The sequence below is a fragment of the Bos grunniens genome, chromosome 24 (assembly GCF_055505025.1).
Source record: "Bos grunniens cultivar Pamir isolate PY7600 chromosome 24, Bosgru_T2T1.0, whole genome shotgun sequence".
Taxonomy (NCBI): domain Eukaryota; kingdom Metazoa; phylum Chordata; class Mammalia; order Artiodactyla; family Bovidae; genus Bos; species Bos grunniens.
The window spans coordinates 4066471-4089964 of NC_141188.1; the positions used below are offsets into that span (position 1 = coordinate 4066471).

At 47.6% G+C, this 23494-nt stretch overlaps 1 long non-coding RNA gene across 4 annotated transcripts in view; it reads right to left on the reverse strand.

Annotated features, from left to right (window-relative positions):
* Nucleotides 1–636: 636 nt before the first annotated feature.
* Nucleotides 637–23494, reverse strand: part of LOC147345842 (uncharacterized) — a 34721-nt gene continuing 11863 nt past the window's right edge. Inside the window, exons 1-4 of one of the 4 annotated variants that reach the window (XR_015153371.1) lie at nt 19546–19663; nt 10942–11032; nt 1464–1530; nt 637–1098 (exon numbers count right to left, since the gene is read on the reverse strand). This is a non-coding gene — a long non-coding RNA (uncharacterized LOC147345842). Of the gene's footprint in view, nt 1099–1463; nt 1531–10941; nt 11033–19545; nt 19673–23494 lie in introns of those variants that run through there. The other 3 variants (XR_015153373.1, XR_015153372.1, XR_015153374.1) reach the window with 3 other exon arrangements.

Here is a 23494-nt window from a genome sequence, read left to right on the forward strand (position 1 = left end):
TCCCTCCCTCTTGAACCCCACTCCCAGCTCCCAGCCCATCCCCTCCCTTCAGGTTGTCCCAGAGCAGCGGTTGAGCTCCCTGCATCATACAGCAAATTCCCGCTGGCTGCCTAATTTTACACATGGTCATGTACACGTCAGTGTTGCCCTCTCAATTCATCCCACCGTCTCCTCCCCACACTGAGCCCACACGTCTGTTCTCTACGCCTGCGTCTCCACCACTGCCCTCAGATAGGTTCATCTAGACTGGAATGTGTATTTGCAGACGCTCTCTGCGTGTAGCAAAGGTGAAAGTCACTCATGAAGAGTGTCACAAAACCAAGGAAATAACACATCTTCTGGTTTTTTATGATGTTTTCAGTTTCTGTGCCATAGGGTAACTGAGAGAAGCAGAAAAAGGTAAAAGACGTCGCTCACAGGGTGACCCTGCATAGACATGGAGGGAAAACTCACAACTCACACTGCTTCCCCAAGAACAGAGTGAACAAGCCATCCTGTGCTACAGCACTGAAAATCTGTCTCTTGGTCTACAGACACTCTGGGTAATTCTTTGAGGATTACATTAGCAATGTCTGACATTTCCATATGGGGGAATAGTGAATAATTTTATGAAATGATACTCTCTTTGACAGAAAATGCATCTCGAACATTTTAATACAATATGAATGGAAATCACACAGCAACCCCACAGTCTGTTTCCATCAGTAAGAGCGAGGGCATTCATGTCGAAGACTGGAAATGTACTCCAATACAGATGCCTAGGGGCTCAGCACATTTTGTACATTTAAATTTTAAAAAGGCATAGGTGTAGGTTCAACATGAATCACCAGAACTACAGTGCAGCTTATGGATTCTGTGCATCTCAGAAGGGAGTCCTTGAAGCCGACGACTTTAACAGGAGTGTGTGTGGTCCAAGCTGCAGACTCTCCGTTCATCTGCAGAGCATTCAGGGGTGCACGGCGCATCTTCAGCGTCTCCTGTAAGACGAGCGTGGTGTCGGGCACGCGTCCATCACACCTCCCTCCGTCCCCACCATCTTCATTCCTCTCTTGTTCAGTCCACATAGTGGCCAGGTCCCACTCAGCTGCAATGGTGTGTCTGTCAGTGGTGACAATACGGAGGGTCAAACACGATTTCATTATGTTACGCTGCCTATCAAAAGGCACATGCACACTCAGAAAACGTGATGCTACTCCTTCAAGACTACTGTGACACCGACTTCACACTGAGACGTTTTCAAAGATTAAAAGATGGGTGCATGGGAAGTGGAAAATTTTCTTTGTGGTGTGCCAACCCAAATACCCAATGCACAGACAGGGAACGAAATTCCCTCTCCCAAAGGCTCAAGCTCTCCTCATATTTCAAGAATATAGAAATTCATTTGACACAAGTAACTCTCTGAGGGTTTTTCCCTGTTTGTAGATTTGCAGTACTCCCTATTTTCAAGGCTGATGGACATGTACCTGGAGTGTGGCTGCCGTGTCCAGGGCCATCGTCGTCTGTATTCATGTCATTCTGGTTTACTGCTACCTGTACAGGTTATTAAATATTTTGAATAACAACATGCCTATCTCAGACACTTGTTTAAATCAAATGAAATCATTGAAACTATTATTTATTGAATGAGACATGGTTCAATAATTTGGAGGACCTGCAGATTAAGTCCTTCATTTGTATCATCACGTGGTATTAACTCACCTAAAGATAAAGAAATGGGCCCAGGCCCCTGACCTCACAAGGGGCACGTGGGTCAGAGCCTGAGCTTCTTTCACTCCAGCTCTCACCCCTCGCTCACAGTCTCGGAGTCCTCACCCATTTCACAGGAGGGCTTGTGCATTACTTCCACTTTGAATGTCAGGTCTACCTCCTCCACAGCCAGACCTTGCTGACATCAAAACTGAGAAAAAGAAGCCTTTCTACACAAGCGTTCAGGCACGGGCTGTTGTGAAAACGGTTTATTTCCACATTTAGAATGAGTGAAGCTTATCATGAAGCCACTGACAGGCTACAGACAAAACTAGAAAGGGGTGTCCCCTGTGACTGCGTTCACAGACATGGGCGCGTCCAGAGGGCTCTCACCCTGGAACGAGACGTGGGCTCCGCAAGCTGGACCATTTCCCTAGGTCAGAGACGAGGATGGGAGGAAGTTTGGCAAAGGTGATGTACACCACAGGACCCAAAGGACTGAAGATGGTTAGCCGGGCAAGGGAAGGCCTGAGGAACATCATGATGGCAAGTTCAAGAAAGGAGATCTAACTTATTTTACAAGCTCTCGGGTGGGAGCTGGGGAGCAGGATGTGGACACCCATGGAAGTCACCTTGAGGTTGGTTTTAGATTAATGTACGTTCACAATTTGAAAAAGAAAGACTTTTAAGTTGAAGCTTGTTTTCTGTGGCCTGGAGAATTCTGTCGCTGCACTTGATTAAGTCCAGGCCGGGGAGTGCTTGGCGGGACTGCAGAGCACAGTGAAGCCTTTGATCTGTGTTTGTGTTACATGGGCTCCCGATCTTGAGATCCCAGGAATCTAAACCTGAGCAAAGAAGGATGCTAATCTTTTCAACCTGATTCCCTTGTGCTCAAGACCTGCCATCTGCTGAAGGGTCCACATCACTTCCTTGAGTTACGGGTGGCCGTTTGGAAAAACTGTTAGCCATCAGCTGCTTTACAATGGGAAGAAAAGAAGCTGTTCATTCATCCAACAGAGAATTAGCAAGCATCTACTCTGTGCCAGGCACTGTTCTAGCCTCCTGGATTACCTCTGTGAACAAAACAGAGAATCATCCCTCCTCTCATGGGTCTTAACGTCCTAACAGGATGGTGAAGACAATAGTCAGTAGACTAGAGAAAAAGTAAGCTGTATCATGTTCCAAGAGCTGGGAGAAAGGAATGGAGGAGGAACCAGTGTGTGGAGGAGGTGTGACAGGGAGGCTGACGGCTGGGGAGGAGGGGGAGGCCGTGGGTCCCCTTGCAGGTGAGTCTGTGGACAGCAGAGCTTGCCCGCTTCCCTTGTTCTGGTGCCAGTCGCTGTCACTAGCCTTACGAGCAGCGGCCCAAATACAGAGCAAAACTGAGCAGTTGGAGCTTCAGTTTTGTCACTCTTGGGTTTTCTTCCCAGGTATTTGCTGTAAGTCAGCATGAGCTCAAGTAGAGAGCAGGCAAAGAGAAGAAAGAATTGCAGGTAAATCACAGATGGAGAGACTCACTGTGTCCACTGAGCTGCTGCTCTGCAGTGTCCTGAGAAGTCCAGCCTGGAGACTAGCCCCACAAGAGGATGAAGAGATGTGTCAGAGCGGAACTCTGGCCCAGCAAACTAGCCCCACACGTTTGGAAGCAGTTTAGCAGCACGCACCGGTGCTATAAAAAACATTCATTTCTTTCGGTCTCTTCATCTTAACTTTTAAACGTTTGCACTGTGTCATAAGAGATAGGAATGCCAGACCACCTTACCTGCGTCCTGAGAAATCTGTATGCAGGTCCAGACGCAACAGTTAGAGCCAGACATGGAACAATAGACTGGTTCCAAATGGGAAAGGAGTACGTCAAGGCTCTATATTGCCACCCTGCTTATTTAACTTATATGCAGAGTACATCATGCGAAAGCTGAGCTGGATGAAGCGCAAGCTGGAATCGAGATTGCCTGGAGAAATATCAATAACCTCAGATATGCAGATGACACCACCCTTATGGCAGAAAGCGAAGAGGAATGAAAGAGCCTCTTGATGAAAGTGGAAGAGGAGAGTGAAAAAGCTGGCTTAAAACTCAACATTCAAAAAACTAAGATCATGGCATTCGGTCCCATCTGTTCATGGCAAATAGATGGGGAAACAATGGAAACAGTGAGAGACTATTTTTTTGGGCTCCAAAGCCACTGCAGACAGTGACTGCAGCCATGAAATTAAAAGAGACTGGCTCCTTGGAAGAAAAGCTATGACCAACCTAGACATGGTATTAAAAAGCAGAGACATTACTTTGCTGACAAAGGTCCATATAGTCAAAGCTATGGTTTTTCCAGTAGTCATGTATGGATATGAGACTTGGACTGTAAAGAAAGCTGAGCACCAAAGAACTGATGCTTTTGAACTGTGATGTTGGAGAAGACTCTTGAGAGTCCCTTGGACTTCAAGGAGATCCAACCAGTCCATCCTAAAGAAAATCAGTCCTGAATATTCATTGGAAGGACTGATGCTGAAGCTGAAACTCCAGTACTTTGGCCACCTGATATGAAAACCTGACTCGCTAAAAAAGACCCTGATGCTGGGAAAGACTAAAGGCAGGAGGAGAAGGGGACAACAGAGGATGAGATGGTTGGATGGCATCATCGACTCAATGGACATAAATTTGAACAAGCTCTGGGAGTTGGTGATGACAGGAAGGCCTGGTGTGCTGCAGTCCATGGGGTCGCAAATTGTCGGACCCGACTGTGAGTAAACTGATACCATTAAAAGGGCTTCCCATGTGGCTCAGCAGTAAAGAATCTGCCCGCCAAGCAGGAGACCTGGATTCAATCCCTGGGTCAAGAAGATCCCCTGGAGAAGGAAATGTAACCTACTCCAGTATTCTTGCCTGAAAGTGCTTGTGAAGTGAAAGTTGCTCAGTCGTGTCCGACTCTTAGCGACCCCACGAACTGTATAGTCCACAGAATTCTCCAGGCCAGAATACTGGAGTGGGTAGCTTTTCCCTTCTCCAGGGAATCCCTTCCCAACCCAAGGATTGAACCCAGGTCTCCTGCATTGCAGGCGGATTCTTTACCAGCTGAGCCACAAGGAAAGCCCAAGAATACTGGAGTTTTTCTGGCCTGGAGAATCCCGTGAACAGAGGAGCCTGGCAGGCTACAGTCCATGGGGTCACACAGAGATAGACCTGACTTGGAGACTAAACACCAACAACAATGATGTATCATTATAAGAGGTATGAAAGTGAAAGAGTGAAAGAGGGAGTCACTCAGCTGTCACGTTAGGATAGCTGTTGTTAGTTTTCCTCCCCAAAATGTGGTGTCATATAGCGGGATATGTCCACTTACTCACCTGTTCCTCAAAAAGTTGAATTAAACTTTTACCTTTGTCACTCTGATAGGTGAAAATTCACACCCAGCTCTCCTACTGTGTGTTTCTTTGATTGTCCTTAAACCTCACTGTCTGTCCGTTTCTAGGGACTAGTCATCGGTGTGTTTTGTATCTCTGTCTTGAGTTGCCTTGTTTTTCTTGACCTTTATATATTACAGAGATTAAAACTTTATCTGGATAAATTCCACATTTTTTTCCCATTTGTTTTTTATGATATCTTTGGCCAAATTAATTATTTTTTCCTTTATATTTTCATGATCTTCATCTTGGTTAATGAACAACAATAAAACCTTCTCTACCCCTCAAATTAAGGTAATCACTTCTAGTTTGAGCTTCCCTGGTGGCTCAGACAGTAAAGAATCTATCTGCAATGTGGGAGATCCAAGTTTGACCCCTGGATCAGGAAAATCTCCTGAAGAAGGAAACGGCAACTCACTCCAGTATTCTTGCCTGGGAAATGCTATGGACAGAGGAGCCTGGTGGGCTAGAGTCTATAGGGTCACAAAAGAGTCAGACATGACTTAGTGACTAAACAACAACAATCAAGGATTACCCCTCTGATTGGAAATATAATCTTTATTGTGCACTTTTAAGCCTAAAGCTCGGCATGGGTTTATTTCTGTACCGTCCATTTTCTTGCCCGCAGCACCCGTCTCTCTGCACGCTGGAACTGTCTCGGCTGACCTGCTGGAGACGGGCCGCCCATGGCCTGCGTCTCTTGTGCTTACTCTTGTCTAAGCTGCAGGACATTCTTGCTTTCCAATTGACTGGATTTTTCAACACAAAAATGAGACTGTGATTGAACTTGCAGTTAGAGGTTAATTTTGGGAACACGGACTGCTCTGTGTACTGAATTTTCTCATGTGAGCACAAGCTATAGCTCTTCATGTTTTTGAGGCGTGTATTTTCCAGCATAATAATTTGGTTTAATGCATATACACTTTTCATTCTGTTCAATATCAGCTTGATAGAGTCCTCAATGCTCTTGTGAATCGTTATACATAAAAATATGATAGAATTTTACGTTCGTATGTATGTAAAGAGATAAATTTATGGCCATTTCTCTAACCATTATTATACTTTGGCTAAAGTATACTTTCCTAAGTCCACAGCCATAGAATCTATTCAAAAGGACAATATTAACTTTTAATCTTCAGTATTTTCACATTATTTTTTTCTTGTAATGATAACTGAACCCCTCAGATCATGGTAATACGACTAGGGCTTGTTGTCTCTCTCTTGTATCTTCAATCACTTTCTAGAAATATTTCTAATTTTAATGAATAAAAGGTCTTCATAAGAAATGGCTGTGAAATTTTAATTGTCATTTTAATATCTATCTAAAGGATCATAACATTTATCTCCTTTAATATATAAATGTAGTGAAATAGTATTGCTTTCTGAGAATAAAACCTACTTGGTTATGGCGCATTACTTTTTAATACACTGCAGATTTCTTTGGCTCCTATTTTAAATTAAAATTTTTGCATTAATTTTCATAAGAGATATTGATCTACAGTGTTCCCTCTGTTTTTTGTTTGTTCACTTTGATCTCTTTATGAAATGTTTTCATATAGCATGTACTCCTAAAATGAATCGTCCTGCTCTGAGATTATTTAAAGAATTGAGAAACTACCTGTTTCTTGGGTTTATTGGAATTTTCCTTTAAAACTACTAGATTGATCTTTCTGATACATTTTTCATTTTGTTATGGCTTTTGGTAATTTTTTCTATTACCATTTCTATTATTTCTAGAAATAAAAAATACACATCACAAAGCTGTTTGTTGAAGCAGTATCTCTCTCAGATGAAAAATTGGAAGCAACCTGAATATCCAACAATGGGGAATTGCTAAATAAATTACCCGGGTTGTTCTTGAGATGACCAGGTAGCCCTCATTTAGCCCTCGTTTCCCTGTCAGTAAGCAAGCTACATACTGACACGGAGGACTCAGGACACAGAGGTGAACATGTGTCATGATTTTCACACTGTAAACAAGGCATGTGTGAAGAAGCGCGTCCATGACGTGATCTCATGGGATTATAGATTTGCCTACTTTATTCTCATTTTCCAAGCTTCCTATACAACTGTGTGGGGATGTGAGAGCTGGCGGCCTAGTTCTTACTCTGGCTGCAGGCTTGTTGTTCAGTCGCTCAGTCGTGTCCTGCTCCTTGCAACGCCGTGGACTGCGGTACACCGGGCTTCCTCGTCCTTCACCATCTCCTGGAGCTGCTCAGACTCACACCCACTGAATGGATGCTGCCACCCAGCTGTCTTGTCCTCCATCGTCCCCTTCTCCTCCCACCTTCAGCCTTTCCCAGCATCAGGGTCTTTTCCAATGAGTCGGCTCTTTGCATCAGGGGGCCAAAGTATTGGAGCTTCAGCATCAGTCCTTCCAGTGAGTATTTGGGGTTGATGTCCTTTGGATTGACTGGTTTGATCTCCTGGCCGTACAAAGGACTCTCAAGAGTCTTCTCCAGCACCACAGTTAAAAAGCATTACTTCCTCAGCACTTGTGAGCGTGGTCAAATCCCACACCTCTCTGCACCTTGGGTTCTCATGTGTCGCAAGGATCAGACATCCTACTCCATGCATGTAAGCACACAGAAGTTTCTGGCACATAGCAAGTACAGTGTTAGGTATTTGCTGGTTTTATTCAAAATATTGAAGGACAGAACAAAGTTATTGTCTTTCTCAAATGCATCCCCCTGCTCCAATAATTGCATCTTGAGATTCCTTAACAAAAAGAAGAAGAAAATTGCTAAAAGATAAGATCAAGGTAGGAGACATGAGCTGACAAGATTTCATTGAAGAAGTAGGATGACCTCTTTTTCAAAGAAATGTTCTTCTCTAACTAAACCAGAAAACATTTGCACCAGAGCCCTGACACCTGAAAGGTGTAGAAGGAGATGACAAGAGGGTGATCTCTGGTGGCAGACGAGAGGAAATGGGTCTCCGAATAGCCTGCATCTTTCCTTTCTGTAAATGTCACCATCTCGATGGGGAAAAAGTGCTCCATTCTGGAGTGTGTGTGTGCTCAGCCGGGTCCGACTTTGCAACCCCAGGAACTGCAGCCCACCACGTTCCTCTGTCCCTGGGATTCCCCAGGCGAGAATACTGGAGCAGGTTGCCATTCCCTTCTCCAGGCAATCTTCCTGACTCAGGGATCGAACCCACATCTCCTGCATTGACAGGTGGTTTCTTTACCACTGAGCCACCTGGGAAGTCCTCTGTTCCTGAAGCAGAGAGCAAATAGGTGGACAATGAGTTCAAAAAGTTTTATGGCAATTTCAATCATTAAATCAGAGGACAGAGCTCCAAAGCGTTTTCATTTGGCAACTGTCTGGAATATTTCAGGGCTACTGAGTCAGATGGGAGGCGAGTGCAGTCTCTGGCTGAGTTGGTGATGTCTGTCTGGACACAGCTCAGTGTTTCTGGCCCACGTGTCTCCAGCTGCCAGGATTTCTCAGGGACAACGGAGGTTCTGCTGTGACTGCCTCTGTGTCCCTTCCCCGGGGGTCGGGGGTGGGGGTGGGGGCAGAGAGCTCTTTTTATGAATGCACAAGTCTCCACCTCTGGGTCTGAAGGTAGTTTGTTCTTATCTGGGCTGGGAATTAACACCAGCCGGGGGCCCAGACGCCACCCTCTGAGCCCCCAGGGCTGCATCTGTGAGAGGCAGGAATGGCTTTATCTCGAAGGTTTCCTGTTTACCTAAATGTTTTCACGGAAAAGGCAAACCTCCGTGAGAACACCCTAATGATACCCGTTTTTCTACTTCGGTCTGTCCAACCGTCCTCGCAACTTGCATTAAGTTAATCCTCAAGACAGCTCAGAGAACAAAGGGCTGTTCCCGTTTACAGACGAAGAAAGGAGTGTCTGGAAAAGCTGGACGGATAAGGGACATGGAAGCAAGACTGAAAGCAGGATCTCTAACTTCTACCATCTCTGGACCCAAGACGCTTCGCTGAGCACAGATGGTGAATCAAGCTATAATAAAAGTAGGAGCATATTCAGGACCTCCCCTGGAATTTGGGAGACAGACAGGGTTCATTGCAGTGGCTACAGGCATCATCAGAGGGGCCACAGAGGAGGGCGTGGCCAGCAGGGACTTGGGAAAGGCTGAAGGTCCAAAAGGCGTGGTCCCTGCGTCCGTTGGCCTGGCAGAGAGTTTCCCTTCTCAAAATCAGATGCGCTGTGCTGGTCTCTCTGTCTGAAGCTCGGATTGTTTTAGGGAAGAGGTTGATGGATGAGAATCACAGCTCAGGAAGGAAACAGCCCTGGCAGCTGGGACCCCAGACATCATTTGTGGTGGAGTCCTGAAGTTGAAGGCCAACAAACCCAGAGTGGGAAGCTTAGGAAACTGGCCCAGCCGGCACCAAACGTGCCACTGCTAGGGCCCTGGGGAGCTCATGCCAACCCATGGGGCTGCCCCTACACCCCGCAAAGGAGCAGCAGTGGTCATATTCCTCTGGGACACAATTCCCGCCTTTGGGAAACGAGGCATCGGAACTCAATTCTCTATAAAGTTCCTCCAAGTTCTGAGTTCTGAGTCAGGGGTGGAAAGCAAGCCCCGAGAAAGCCCGGCCAGGTCCTCAGGGAGGTGGGTCTGGCCCGGGGGCCTCGGGGTCTTTGTAGAGCAATGGGGATCCACCGACAGTGGTGAGCAGGGCAAGGAAAGCAGGGTCACTATGTCCACAAGGCTGACCCCATGGCGGGCAACAGCGGGAGGGACCGAGGCAGGCACAGTGGCCCTTGGAATAGCCGGTGGGGGGAGAGCAGATGACAAGGTCCTGGAAGGGAGAGAGGGGGCAGCGCAAGGACCCCAGCGCCACTGGGCTTCCTCAGAGGGCAGGGAGCCCGCCTGCCCAGCTCCCAGTGCACAAGGAGGGTGCCCGCCGCAGCGGAGAGTTTCTTGGAGAAGTGGTTTAAAAATAGGTCTGCCGGTAGCTTCCCCTGTGACTCTGCTCTTGATCTTCGTGGGGGAAGGTGGAAAAGCAACGCTGGTTATGAGCAGAGGCCTGAGGAGCTGCAGACCTCAGAAATACCTTAAGCTTGAGTTTCCTGAGCACTTAACCCACACCACACAGCCTGCCCAATGTGGTTTTCTTCAATTTTTTACAGTGAGATAAACTGGCATGACACAAAATTAACCATTTCAAGGCGAACAATTCAGTGGGCTTCGGTCCATTCATGCTGCTGTGCAACGATCACACGATCTGTTTCTGGGACTTCCTGGTCACCATGCAGAGCACCCTCGACCCGCTAAGCAGTCCCTCCACCTGTCACCATCCCCCACCCCTCAGAGCCTTAAACTGGCCTTCCATCCTCTTTTGAGTATCAGAAACCTGCACTCATACGGTTTCTTGTCTTTTGCCACTGGCTTCTTTCATTTAGAGCACTTTCAAAAAAGCCCATTCATGGCATAACAGGCGTCAGAACTTTAGTCCTTTTTATGGCTGAGTAATATTCCATTGCGAAGCTGCAACACATTCTATGCATCCATCGTTTAATGATGGACTCTAGGGTCGTCTTCCCCTTTTGCCCGCTGAGAAGACTCTCACTGTGACTATTTGTACAATGTGTTGAGAATTTCACATGCATTACTGTTTTCAGAAGTTCCCCGGGCAGCCCCATCTTCCCAGGGAGGTCAAGTGCACAGGCCACAGGAATCTGACTGTGCAGCCTGCTCTGAGCCTCTATCCTGCCATCAAGCAGACTTGCCCACAACACCAACTGCAGGATGAGAAGGTTCCCGGCCTCAGGATGCGGAAGTCTTGATGTGTGGGGCTCCTTGCAGGTCAGGACCTAGGCACACCCTGACCACCAGAAGGCAAATGCCCCTTAGTCCAGCACCTGCTGACCTGGACAAGATCCTACCTTCTACAGGGAAGTGGGAGCCACTGGGCCTTGTGGAGGCAGGTAGGGCAGACAGGTCTCCCGGAAGATTCGATCAGGTCGTGGCTGCCGCCTGGGTGGAATTAAATTTAAAATAAAACTTAAAGACAAAGAACGAAGGGGAAATAAATCAAAGGTATGCTAATAGAGCAATTAGAGTTTTGGGGGGCAGCACAGGAGGGAAAGGGGAGTCTGGAAGCCAGGACTCCCTGGAGGCAGGAGCCAGGGTGTTAGGGTCTAAGGATTTCTCCCTGTGTTTACTGCTCATGATTTCAGCACTTTGCCTGGACTGAGAGAGTCGAGGCCGTGCCTCCTCTAGAAAGCTGCTGTGGAGCCTGCTGTGGGATCCTGACTGCTGGCGGCGGTGGAGAAGGAAGGGCTGGGTGAGCAGCTGAAGCTTGCCAGAAGCACGGCTATTTTTAAGTCTGGTGGTTGTGAGTCCTCCTAAGGAGCTCAACAGATCCTTTGTAACAGCTTTAGAAAGGAACGAATCGGCCTCCAGAAGCAGAGGGAAGAGATTCACAACAGGGCTTGCACACTGGCAGACACCTTGCAGGCTCCAGTCTTGGGGCACCGTGTCCTCGCTGCAGTGCGCTAGCTAACTCCACCTAAAGGAAGGCTCTTATTTTACCAGAGCTTGACCTTCCCTCGGCTCCAGTTAGGGGTGACCATTCATGTCACCGTTAGCATTCCCTCTCCGCCCCCAACACAGCCCCTTCAGAGGCCAAAATCTCAAGAGAGCACTTCTTATTCTATCAACATACATGTGTTTGTGTGTATAATCTTTAAGGCGTCCCAGGTGGCTTAGTGGTAAAGAATCCTTCTGCCAGTGCAGGAGACGTGGGTTTGATCCCTAGGCTGCGAAGATCCCCTGGAGGAGGAAATGGCAGCCAATGCGAATATTCTTGCCGGGAAATCCCACTGGACAAAGTAGCCTGGTGAGTTCCATGGGATCCATTGAGTCCATGGAATCTCAAGTGTCAGACATGACTTAGAGACTAAACAACATCATATCAGATCAGATCAGTCGCTCAGTCGTGTCCGACTCTTTGCGACCCCATGAATCGCAGCATGCCAGGCCTCCCTGTCTATCACCAACTCCCGGAGTTCACTCAGACTCACGTCCATCGAGTCAGTGATGCCATCCAGCCATCTCATCCTCTGTCGTCCCCTTCTCCTCCTGCCCCCAATCCCTCCCAGCATCAGAGTCTTTTCCAATGAGTCAACTCTTCGCATGAGGTGGCCAAAGTACTGGAGTTTCAGCTTTAGCATCATTCCTTCCAAAGAAATCCCAGGGCTGATCTCCTTCAGAATGGACTGGTTGGATCTCCTTGCAGTCCAAGGGATTCTCAAGAGTCTTCTCCAACACCACAGTTCAAAAGCATCAATTCTTCAGCGCTCAGCCTTCTTCACAGTCCAACTCTCACATCCATACATCAGCAATATATAATCTTTATTTTCGCCCCAGTGAAAAGTAAAATATATAATCTTTATTTTTGCCCCAGTAGTAAAGACTAAAATTTGTTCTCAACAATAATTATTAAATATCAGGTTGCATTTATGAAGATAGCTTTCATTCATCTAGTATATGCAATGTATGATAATTATAAAAATTACACTATTGAAGTAGTTTATATCCTAATATAACATATAAATTTTACACATATAGGTATGTATTTTAATATTTTCCAACCTATTATTTGGAAAAAAATTCTGTGAAAGACAGCACTTCTTACCGGTTTATTATTTGCATTTTAGAATTGCTCTGAGGCCCTGATGAAGTTATTTCAAATAGCCTTAGCCCACACTGAGTCCTTTTTTTCTCCAAATCCCTTAAAGGATGAATAATCTGTGCCACATAGTTTGGCACATAATTACTGTTCTCTTACTCTGGCCCCTGATTGTCTCGAGTGTGTTTTGTGTGTGTGTGTGTGTGTTTCCCCTCCCCCATCTCCCGATTGAAACTAGAATATTACATGCCCTTCGAGAGAGAGAAAAACTGTACCTTATAATTTCCCTGCACTTTCCGCTTCTCCACACACTACACCCTAACACAGTGCTGGCCGCAGGTTAAGACATAAATTTTGATTATTAGGTAGCGAGAAACCAATATGGTTTCAGGATTTGAAAAAAAAAAGCGTGGTGAGATTCAGGGATAGATCATAGAGGATTCTTTGTTTCCTGTATGCAGTGAAGGGCCGGAGGGAAGCTGAAGGAGGGAGAAAGCACACGTGTGACAAAACAGATGATTTTAGGAAGGACGCCCACCTCTCCGGTAATAGTGTCAAGCAATTGCTGTGACCTTCACAGAGTTCATGGGGGCAATCCGTCACATGCCTTGTGATCATTTTAAAAGATTTAACTGCATAAAAACTTGGAGATGGGGACCATTTTTAGAGAAGGGTAAGGAAATGGTTCCAAATTCTGTCGCTGGCTCTATGTATTTAATACGTTCATGATTTGTGGTCTCAGATTTTCTGCGTGTCCTGGGCGTGGGTGGTGGGAGCCTGGCTTGTTAATGTCCGTAAAATGGGATGAGGCCAGGAGGACCCAGAGACTCCCAGCCCCACAGTTCCTTTTCCCAGGCCAAAGCAGTTTCAAACCAGAGTGACAGCAAGCCTGGGGACGGTCACCGGTCCCTGATGCCTCTGCTGCTTCCGCAGGCTGTTTTCAAGCCCAAGACTCCTTCTTGGTCTTAAGCCTCCCAGATACCTCTGAGGGACCCACAGCTTCCCACAAGCCCCAGTTCCTAGGGGCAGCTCCTTATCTTGATGGGGAAGGATTTGTGTGTGAGAACGCTTCTGAGGACAAAGAGGAGCTCTTTGAGTAAATCCAAAGTGTTCCCAGATAGGGTTCTGTTTTGATCCTTATCTGTGTAACCCTATCTCATGGGGGAGGACTTACTCCTCCAGGTTCCATTAGCACTCAGCGACCATCCAGGCGTAAACCCCTTGGTGAGACAAGAACTACTCCAGAAACCATCAAAGTCTCCCAGACCTGGTTCCAAAGTTTGGTTGGATTTTAAAATTGGCCAGTTTAACATTTTGACACAATTTTTGCAGATAAAAACAATTCGGTTAGATTTGGGAGTTTTTTCAGTTTGGGGTTTCAGGGTATTTTGTTTCATTTTGATAGTTCCCTAAAAGCAGCCTGACATTTGGGGGAAATGAACTAGTTCTGGGTTTTTCAGAGACTTTTCTTGGGCAGGGAAATGTATTAGCGGTGGTGGTATTCTTTCAGTCTCTACATGCGCAAGATGCTTCTGTTGCACATAGTTAAGTAAAAGAAGACAATAAAAGTGTTTATTTTAGGCTCTAAAGTGACAGTCACCGTTTCATTGCATAATCCTATGCTTCCTTGAAAAGTCCCACAAAATGAGGTGATTATGAGAAAGTTCAAGTTGTTGTTGGCACATCCAACCACGGCGTGACTTTTGTTTTTCTTTTGGGACAAGGGAACAGGTAACGGCCTTGTAATGAAAATGCCCTTTTGACCTTGAATTGTGGAGAGTCCAGTTAACCGACCAAGTTTTTTGAGAGCTGTTTTAGAATTTGTGATGGTTAATTTTGTCCAGGCTATTGTGTTCAGGTATTTGGCCAGACACCAGACTAAATGTTCCTGTGAAGGTGTTTTTCTAGGTGTGCATGCGCACGTGTTAAGTCACTTCAGTTGTGTCCGACTCTGTGAGACCCCATGGACTGTAGCCCACCAGGCTCCTCTGTCCATGGGATTCTCCAGGCAAGAAGACTAGAGGGTATTGTCATGCCCTCCTCCAGGGGATCTTTTTCTAGGTGTGATTAACATTGAACCACTAGACTTTGAATAAAGCGGATCATCCTCTGTGCTGTGGGTGGACCTATCTAACCAGTTGGGCTTAAGTGCACAGTTCTCCCAAAGAAAGAATTCTCAACACAGAAACCCTTCCTGAGCCTGCAGCCTGCTGCCCTGAATTCAACCTGAGGACTGCAATATCCGCTGGTCTCCAGCCTGCCAGCCTGTACAGATTCCAAAGACCTCAGCCCCCACCATCTTATGAGCCAATTCCTTAATCTCTGTCCTTGTCTCTGTAATGTGTCTCTGGAGAACCCTGACCAATACAACTATCATATTGTCAGACGCTCTTAAACAAGAGCATTTTGGTTACATTAAGCAAAGAATCCTTCTCTTTCCCAAGTAGCTTGAGCGTGTGCTCAGTCTCTCAGTTGTGTCTGACTCTTTGAGACCCCAAGAGTGTATTGATTCTGTCCTATCTGTGGCTTCCCTGGTGGCTCAGTGGTAAAAGATCCGCCTGCCAATGCAGAAGACTCAGGTTCCATCCCTGGGTTGGAAATATCCCCTGGATGAGGAAATGGTAACCCACTCCAGTATTCTTGCCTGGAGAACCCCATGAACAGAGGAGCCTGGTGGGCTACGGTCCATGGGATCACAAAAGAGTTAGACACGACTTAGCAGTTAAAAAACAAAATACAAAACTTAAAGTTATAATTATGATCATGCAGTAATCCTTAGCCTCAGCAACACACGCTTCTAGTGCTGTTGCTCTGGCACCGTTTTTCCAGCAGGGCTGTATACTCACACATCAGCTGTCTTTCAACTCCCCCCCCATCTCACAAAAAGACATTTTGCACAGCGACGGCAGGGCGGCCCCACTTTCTCCAAAGGCCTCTTTCATCGCTGGGTGTGTAAACGCAGGTCCTTTCACGCTGCTGTGTCCTACACCTTCTCCGTGACTTTTCTGCGATAGATGGTTGTGACCAGAGGTGTGTCCACGGCAGTGGCAGCATCTGGAGCTGCTCCCTGACTCACCTCCATTGACTTACGAAATTGAAAATGGCCTGTTCTACGTCATCCACACACACCTGCCGCCCAACCCTCAGGCAGAAGAGGCACCTGTTCTCCTCAAGTTGGGTTCAGTCCTGCCCCTGCCATCAGGCCCTCTCTGAAGCCCCGCCCCCTGCCAGTAGCAGGTCCTCTTGAAGCCTCGCCCCCTGCCCCTTTAGGACCTCTTGAAGCCCTGCCCCTTGCCAGTATCAGGACCTCTTGAAGCCCTGCCCCTGCCTCCATCAGGACCGCATTCTGGTCCAGATCGCTCAGGGATTCAGCAGACGCCTCGGTTGCAACTACATTTCCGTTCAGGTCCTCCCCTCACGCAGGGCTCTCCTCCAAACACGCAAAGCTCTGCTCAGCAGCACTTCTTGGAGGAAGTGCATTTATCTCAGGTGATATAATACTCACTGTACCCTTTTCCCTCCCATTTGATCCCCCAGCCGTTCTGTGCCCCAGGTAAAGCCATCACTCCTGTCAGGAAGCTGTGCTGGCTTACAGGCGGGCTGAGCGTCCTGCAGTCGACTCTCACCCCAGCTCCTGACTTGTGCTATGGACTGGATTGTGTCCCCCAAGGTTATATACGGAAATCCTACCCCCGGTTTGATGGAGTTTGAATTCGGGGCCTTTGGGGAGCGATGAGATCATGGGGGTGGGACCTGAGGTGAGATTAGTGCCCTTATGAGAGGAGGAGGCCAGAGTTTGTTCTCTTTGCCACGTGCAGACACAGTGAGAAGGTAGCCTCTGTGAACCAGGAAAGGGGCTCTCGCGAGACACCCACACTGCCAGCATCTCATCTCGGACATCCAGCCCCTAGAACGGGAGAGGCAAACGTCTGTGGATAAGCCCCCAGGCTGTGGCACTCTACGATGCAGCCCGGGGTGACTCAGACAGCTTTCATTCTAATGCACAAAGCCAGAGGCAGGGCCTGGACCCAGATGGTGATGGGGAGGACCACGCACAGAATTGGGCCACTAAGCAGATACAGAAATTCTCCCCATGCCCACCTTGCAAAAGGATTTATTAGCGCCATCAAGACTCTCTTGCCTTGACACTTTTTCACCAATCAAGTCATCATGAAACATGATCTTTACTGACAAATTCGAAGTGACTTCCATATGAGTCCCTCAACGCTAATTTTGTTAGAAGTTGCCATCACCTGCCACCTGACCTGGCTTAGCCCTGCCAAGCCTGCGGAAGAGAGAGGAGCATACGTAACCCGCAGCTGGAGGCCGTCTGCTCAGACCCCCAGCATCCAATCTCACTGGGAGAACAGAGTGTATGAAAGTGAAACAGTCAGGAGGGAGCCCAGGAGGGCCTGTGTCACCTATAATCCCCCCTGCTCCCCCATGAGCCCCGTTAGTCCAAACTCCCTCCGTATTATAAAATGTCAGTCATCTATTCCCCAATAAGCTCTGAAACCAAAACAAACAGGAATCTCTCAGCGTGCAGATCTTAACACTCCCTTCAATTTCCTTATTAACTAACTTGCCACCAAAACTAAAATGCTGTGTCACTTGTGAAGACCAGTGCAGCCTGGTCCCTATAGGACCGGCTGGTGGGATCGAGGGTGCCGTCCTGAGTCCACGGGAGAAAGTGGTCAGGATGCAGACATCCACTCTCCACTGCGCAGCCACTGGCCTTTTGTGATGGCAGCAATAGGGAGCTCATACAGAAGTGGCTCCCTCCTACCCCGGGAGCCTGTGGATCAGCAGCCCTGGGTGGGGACCGGCTGTCCCCAGCCACCTCCAGTTCGTGGTACCCAAGACCCACGTGAACACAGGCCACAACAGAGATGTGCAGTAGCATCATGCAGGCAAGGAGACAGGTCAGGCCAGAGAGCAGGAAGAGAGAGGTCTCCTCCGGAGACAAAGGGGAGGAGAGTCACTCCTGAGTGGGCCCACGGACAGGGAAAGGACGCAGGTCCATGTCCAGGAGAGACAGCCGGCTAGAGACAGCCCGACTCTTCGATGGGCTTTGCTGGCCCCTCGTTGACTACAGTGAATTTAGCTTCAGACAGGGTCTCCCTCTTTCGTCCTGGCACAGTGGGACTTTGTGTCACACCAGCTCCAAGCTGTACCGAGAACCTCCCCTTCCCAGACTAATTTCTCAGACCAGTGGCCACCCCAGCTACTCCCGAAGTCCTCAAGGAGAACACACACCCTCCGCCCGCTGCTTCTCTGCTGGTATTTAGAAACCCTCTCTGTCACACACCATCCTCCCTGTCCTCCCTGAGGCACGTGAGTGCACACAGACCCCTCGCTTGGTTAGAGACTGTTCCCACCTAGAGGGTATTGATGGGTATTTCTCCCTGGTGCCTTCATACAGACACATGTTCTTCAAGGCACCCGGAGAGAGCAGTCCAGGCAGCCCTTAGTCTGGCCTGCTGCCCGCTTGGGTGGCTCTGACATAAATTAGAGCTACATTTGAGTGATTTCTTCTAGGTAAAGTGTCTACCTGCAATGCAGGAGACCTGGGTTCGAACCCTGGGTCGGGAAGATCCCCTGGAGAAGGAAATGGCAACCCACTCCAGTATTCTTGCCTGGAGAATCCAATGGACAGAGGAGCCTGGTGGGCTGCAGTCCATGGGGTTGCAAAGAGTCGGACATGACTGAACAACTTCACTTTCACTTTCCTTCCAAACGGCTTCATTTATACAAACATCAACATTTCACTATGCTTGCTCACTCCCAGGGAGCTTTGCCCTCTGAATTCTGCCCAAATCTGTGGAATGTTCCTGGGTAATATACATATGCCTTGCTTGGCCAGGCTTTGTTTGTTTTTCAGGACTTTGGAAGGAATCCTTATATGCTGTTGTTGTTATTTAGTCACTAAGTCCTGTCTGACTCTTTGTCATCCCATGAACTGTAGCCCACCAGGCTTCTCCGTTCATGGGACTTCCCAGGCAAGAATACTAGAGTGGGTTGCCATTTCCTTCTCTAAGGAATCTACCCGACACAGGAAATGAACCCAAGCCACCTGTGTTGCCTGCATTGGCAGGCGGGTTCTTTACAACTGTGTCACTTGGGGGCCCATATAGGACCCATTTTTAACCACACATACCTGAATGCACAGTGAAGGCCAGCATCTGGAATGGCCTCCAATGATCAGGTCGTATCATAAGATAGAAACTATGGAACATTAACTTTCTTCCTGTGTGAAAAATGTTTTAAAATAATGGAACCAATATGAGAGCACATTGAGAAAATCTTTACTACTCTGAGAAGCTAAGAAGAGCTCAGTCATTTTGGGTTTATTTCATTTTTTTTCCTGCTTGAGTTGCACTTTTTCCAATTTTAGAACGTCATTACCTTTGCAAAACCGGATTTTACTTTACAAGCATTCTCATACATTTCCCTTTTTCTAGATACTCATGTCATGTTGGGGCTTTCCTGGTGATTCAGTGGTAAAGAATCTGCCTGAAGGAAGGAACCACGGGAGATGTAGGTTCAGTCCCTGGGTCTGGAAGATCCCCTGGAGGAGGGCATGGCAACCCATTCCAGTATTGATGCCTGGGAAATCCCATGGACAGAGGAGCCTGGCGGGCTACAGTCCATGGGGTCGCAAAGAGTTGGATATGATTGAGCAACTGAGCATGCATTCAATGTCACATTGAGCCAAAGGAAAACAAGGAGCCATGAATCAGTGTGTTAATGAGCAAAGCCACTCCCCACTGCAGAGGAAGCACTGTCATTCCTCGTTGTCCTCAGGTGCCATCGCAAAATGGGTAAGACCCTACAGTCTTTTGACAGCTCCACCCACCTGAGTGCTGCATGCACAGATGAAAGTCATCATCAGATTGCTCCAGCAGCTAAGGAGTGAAAGGAAATCGTAGCCAGAGCTGTGACATCCCCAAGGAGATAGCTCACCAGCCTGGTGGCACTGCAGGAAAGTGGGCTGGGACTTGCAAATAACCTGGGCAGATCCACCTTCCGATTGGCCGAGCAGCCTCCCCGCCCACTACCTGAAACCTGAGTTCCTGGCACAAATATCTGCAAGTCAAACTCCCAGGAAAAGCCATCTCAGAAATGCTGCTTGCACACAAGCAATTTCCCTCAAGAAAGGGATCTCGCAGAAAGTACAGGGAGATAAATGGATCTTTTGGAACACACACACATTGACTATGAACACGATTTCTTTAATCAAATGATAAAATATTAAATAAATCCTCTTTGGCACAAAAACACTAGAAGTCTGTGTATTCTGCAAACACAATGAATCAGCAGGTTGTCTTCCCAAGCCCTCAAGGTTAGTGAAATTGACCTATCACTCGAGCTAAAGTGTATCTCTGGCTTCCTGATGCTGCCAAAGCTTTAGAGAGTGTAGAAGGCAACATGCCAGCTCTGGGAAGCCTGACGCCTTCCTGACATCTAGCATCTCAATTTGAGAGCAAGAGGAGAAGGCTGTGCACAGGTGCAGCCCTGAGAAGTAGGAGATAACAAGATTGCAGACTGGGCATCGGCTGGGCGCCGACGCCAGGCGGATCCTGTTGGGAGGTTGTTCTTGAATGATCTGATCCACTCCCCACAGGAACTCTTGACAAATACACAACACGCTCAGAAGGGCTCAGGAATGTGCCCAAGATGACAGAACTAGGAAGCAGCACAGGTGGGATTCTAACCAAGCTTCTTGCATGTCAACTATGAACAAAACAGTCTCCTTTACAGGCGCCATGACCCCGGTGCTGCACATGCTCACGGGAAGCTCAGCGGCGCTCACGGACTTGAATGAAGCCACCGGCGTCAGTAATGCGGTTGCACGGTCATTATCCAAACGCAACTGTCTGCAGTAAAAGGTTGTTTAGTCACTAAATCATATCCAGCTCATTTGTGACCCCACAGACTGTAGCCCATGTAGCTCTTTTGTGATCCCATGGGCTCCTCTGTCCTTGGGATTCTCCAGGCAAGAATACTGGAGTGGGCTGCCATTTCCTTTCTCCAGGGGATCTTCCTGACCCAGGGATTGGACTGGCGTCTCTTGTATTGGCAGGCAGATTCTTTACTTCTGAGCCACCTGAGAAGCCTTCTTTAAAACATTAAGTAACTACATATCCAGGACACATTTCTTTTTCATTATTCATGAAATAAACTCCCATTATTGTTTTCATCGCTGGGAAAGAATGAAGGACAACAGATAAAAATGCTTTCTCATATTATCCTTCCTGAATATTGCATAGCCAGTGACCACTTAAATGAGGGGCTGCCTGTCCAGAGTGGTCACTATTTTGTGACACTGTTTCCCCACAGGATGCAATTTACAGAGCGTCCTACAGTATGTTTCCACACTGATTGTGATAAGAATCCTTCCAAGTTGTACATAGCAGGTACGAGTCGGTTTTCTCATTTTGCAAACGAGGAGGCTTGGGTTTGGACGAGTTAAATGATTCACTGAGATCAGGCAGCAGGAATCTGAACCTAGAGGACTGTACCTGAAATTCCGCCACCACTAAAGAAAGTTAAACCTTGAGGAGGTGGCACCAACGTCTTCCCAGTTCTATAAATTCTAAAAATCCGTTCAGAAATTCACGTTTTCTAAGGATTTTTGGAAAATATTCTGAGGAAAGTTTTCATCTGGTGCTCTTGTTCCACAAACGAATTATCTTCACAAAGTCATTTTCACCTAAAAGGGAAACATACAATTGATGGATTTGGGGCATGAAACCCTGGCCACAAGGGCAGAGGTCACAGAAGGAACGTCCCTCCCAGTGGGCAGCACAGTCTTTGAGGTCTCCTGTCCTTCCTGTCGTCCCCGTGTGGGCTCCTCACTCAGCTGTAACTAACCTTTTACTGCAAATAGTTGCGATCGGATAATGACTGTGCCTCCGCATTACTGACGCCGGTGGCTTCATTCAAGTCCGTGAGCGCCGCTGGGCTTCCCGTGCGCATGTGCAGCACCGGGGTCATGGCGCCTGCTCGCCCATAGCCTGGTCTAGGCGCCTGGAGACGCTGGAGCACACCTGTGCTGTTGCTGGACGACACTGCCCACCTCTCCCCATGGAACATGGTCTGAACCACACTGCCGCACCCAGCCTGGTTCGGGGGGGAGGGGGAGACACTGTGTCCAGGTGGCAGGTGGGAGCTGGAGTCCAAACAGGACAAGAGGACCCGGGGTGTCCAGCAGGAGAATGGCCAGGCCACTGTGGGTCTGCTCAGGCAGCCAGGACCAACCCCAAGGACTGGGTGGCCGAGAGGCAGGCGTTCATCTCTCTCGATTCTGGAGACTGAAAGCCCGATATCAAGCTGCAGACTGAAGGGACCCCTGACTGGTCCCTCTGCTGCAACCACCACCTTCTGACTGTGTCCTTGGTGAGCGCATGTGCAGTATCGCCTCCTCCTCTTAGAAGGACACCAGTCTGACCAGATTAGGGTCCCACCCCATGACCTCATTTCACCTTAATTACCTCCCTAAAGGCCCCACCTCCAAGTATAGCCACACTAGGGTTTGCACTGAAGCTCAGATGAAAGTAAGGAGTATTTTCACTTTACTATCAAGTTTTCCTATCCATGGACATAAGGAGTCTTTCAATTTATTAGATATTCTTTAATTTTTTTGACAATGTTTTATAGTTTTCAGTGTATAAGTCTTACATTTTGGTTGTTAAATTTGTCCCTAAGTATTTCTTGTTGATACTACTACAAGTGAAATTGTTTATTTTTGTTGTTGCTGTTTTTAATAAAAGAAAGTCTGAACTATTTACTTAATATAATCATGTGAAAAATTTTAAGGAATTGTGGTCATTAATTAGTTAATCACTGAGGTGAAGAAGAGACCCTGCCCAGTAGGAGTTGTGCCAGTAACTGAAGAGGAAAATGCAGTTAACTCAACCCTCATGTCTGCGGTCAGATACTACGTATCTACACACATCTTCCACTTCAAGTGTGTCTGATAAAGCAAATGGTGAAGATATTTTTTGTGTGCATTTCATTCACTGTAGGAGAGTGGAATCAATGGTACATCTGCTGAAGCAGGTGGGGAAGGGAGATGCTGGTTGGGGAGGATCTGAGGGCCTGGCTGTAGAACAGAGGACATAGGCTTTGTGCCCTGAGATCACGCATCTTCCTGAGGATTGAACTTAAACACGTTAGAGGTGCTTCCTGGGTGGCTCAATGGTAGAGAATCCACCAGCCAGCCAGGAGACTAGGGTTTGATCCCCGGGTCAGGAGGAGCCCCTGGAGCAGGAAATAGCAACCCACCCAGTCTTCTTGCATGGAAAATCCCATGGACAGAGGAGCCTGGAGGGTTATGGTCCATGGGGTCACAAAAGAGTCAGATACAACTTAGTGACTAAACAACAAAAACACGTTATGGACAGGATTTGGTTTGCTCTCACACACAGTTCTCTCAAATGTAAGGATGAACCACGTGTTACAGTAAAAGTTTCTGAAAAGCTACTATTTAATGTCTCAGGAGCTCCCAGCCTGTGAGTCGGCCGCCTCTGACGAACCTCAGGGGACTGCTCTCGTGGCCACCGCATCACCATCCACTCCCAAGAGGCTTGGTGGCAGCGCCAGGCTCCCCAGCTGGTACCCACTATCACAAACTAGCCCGTTCGCCCTCTGTACACACACGCCTTCTCTGGATGTAGCTTTACATGAATTTACAATTTATACGCCGCTGTCTCCCTCTGCCTGTTTACAGCGTAGTAGTGAAATTTTTGTTCGCCAGCCATTGAAATCTCATGTGTATAATTAATAGGGGTGGTAAAGGTTTA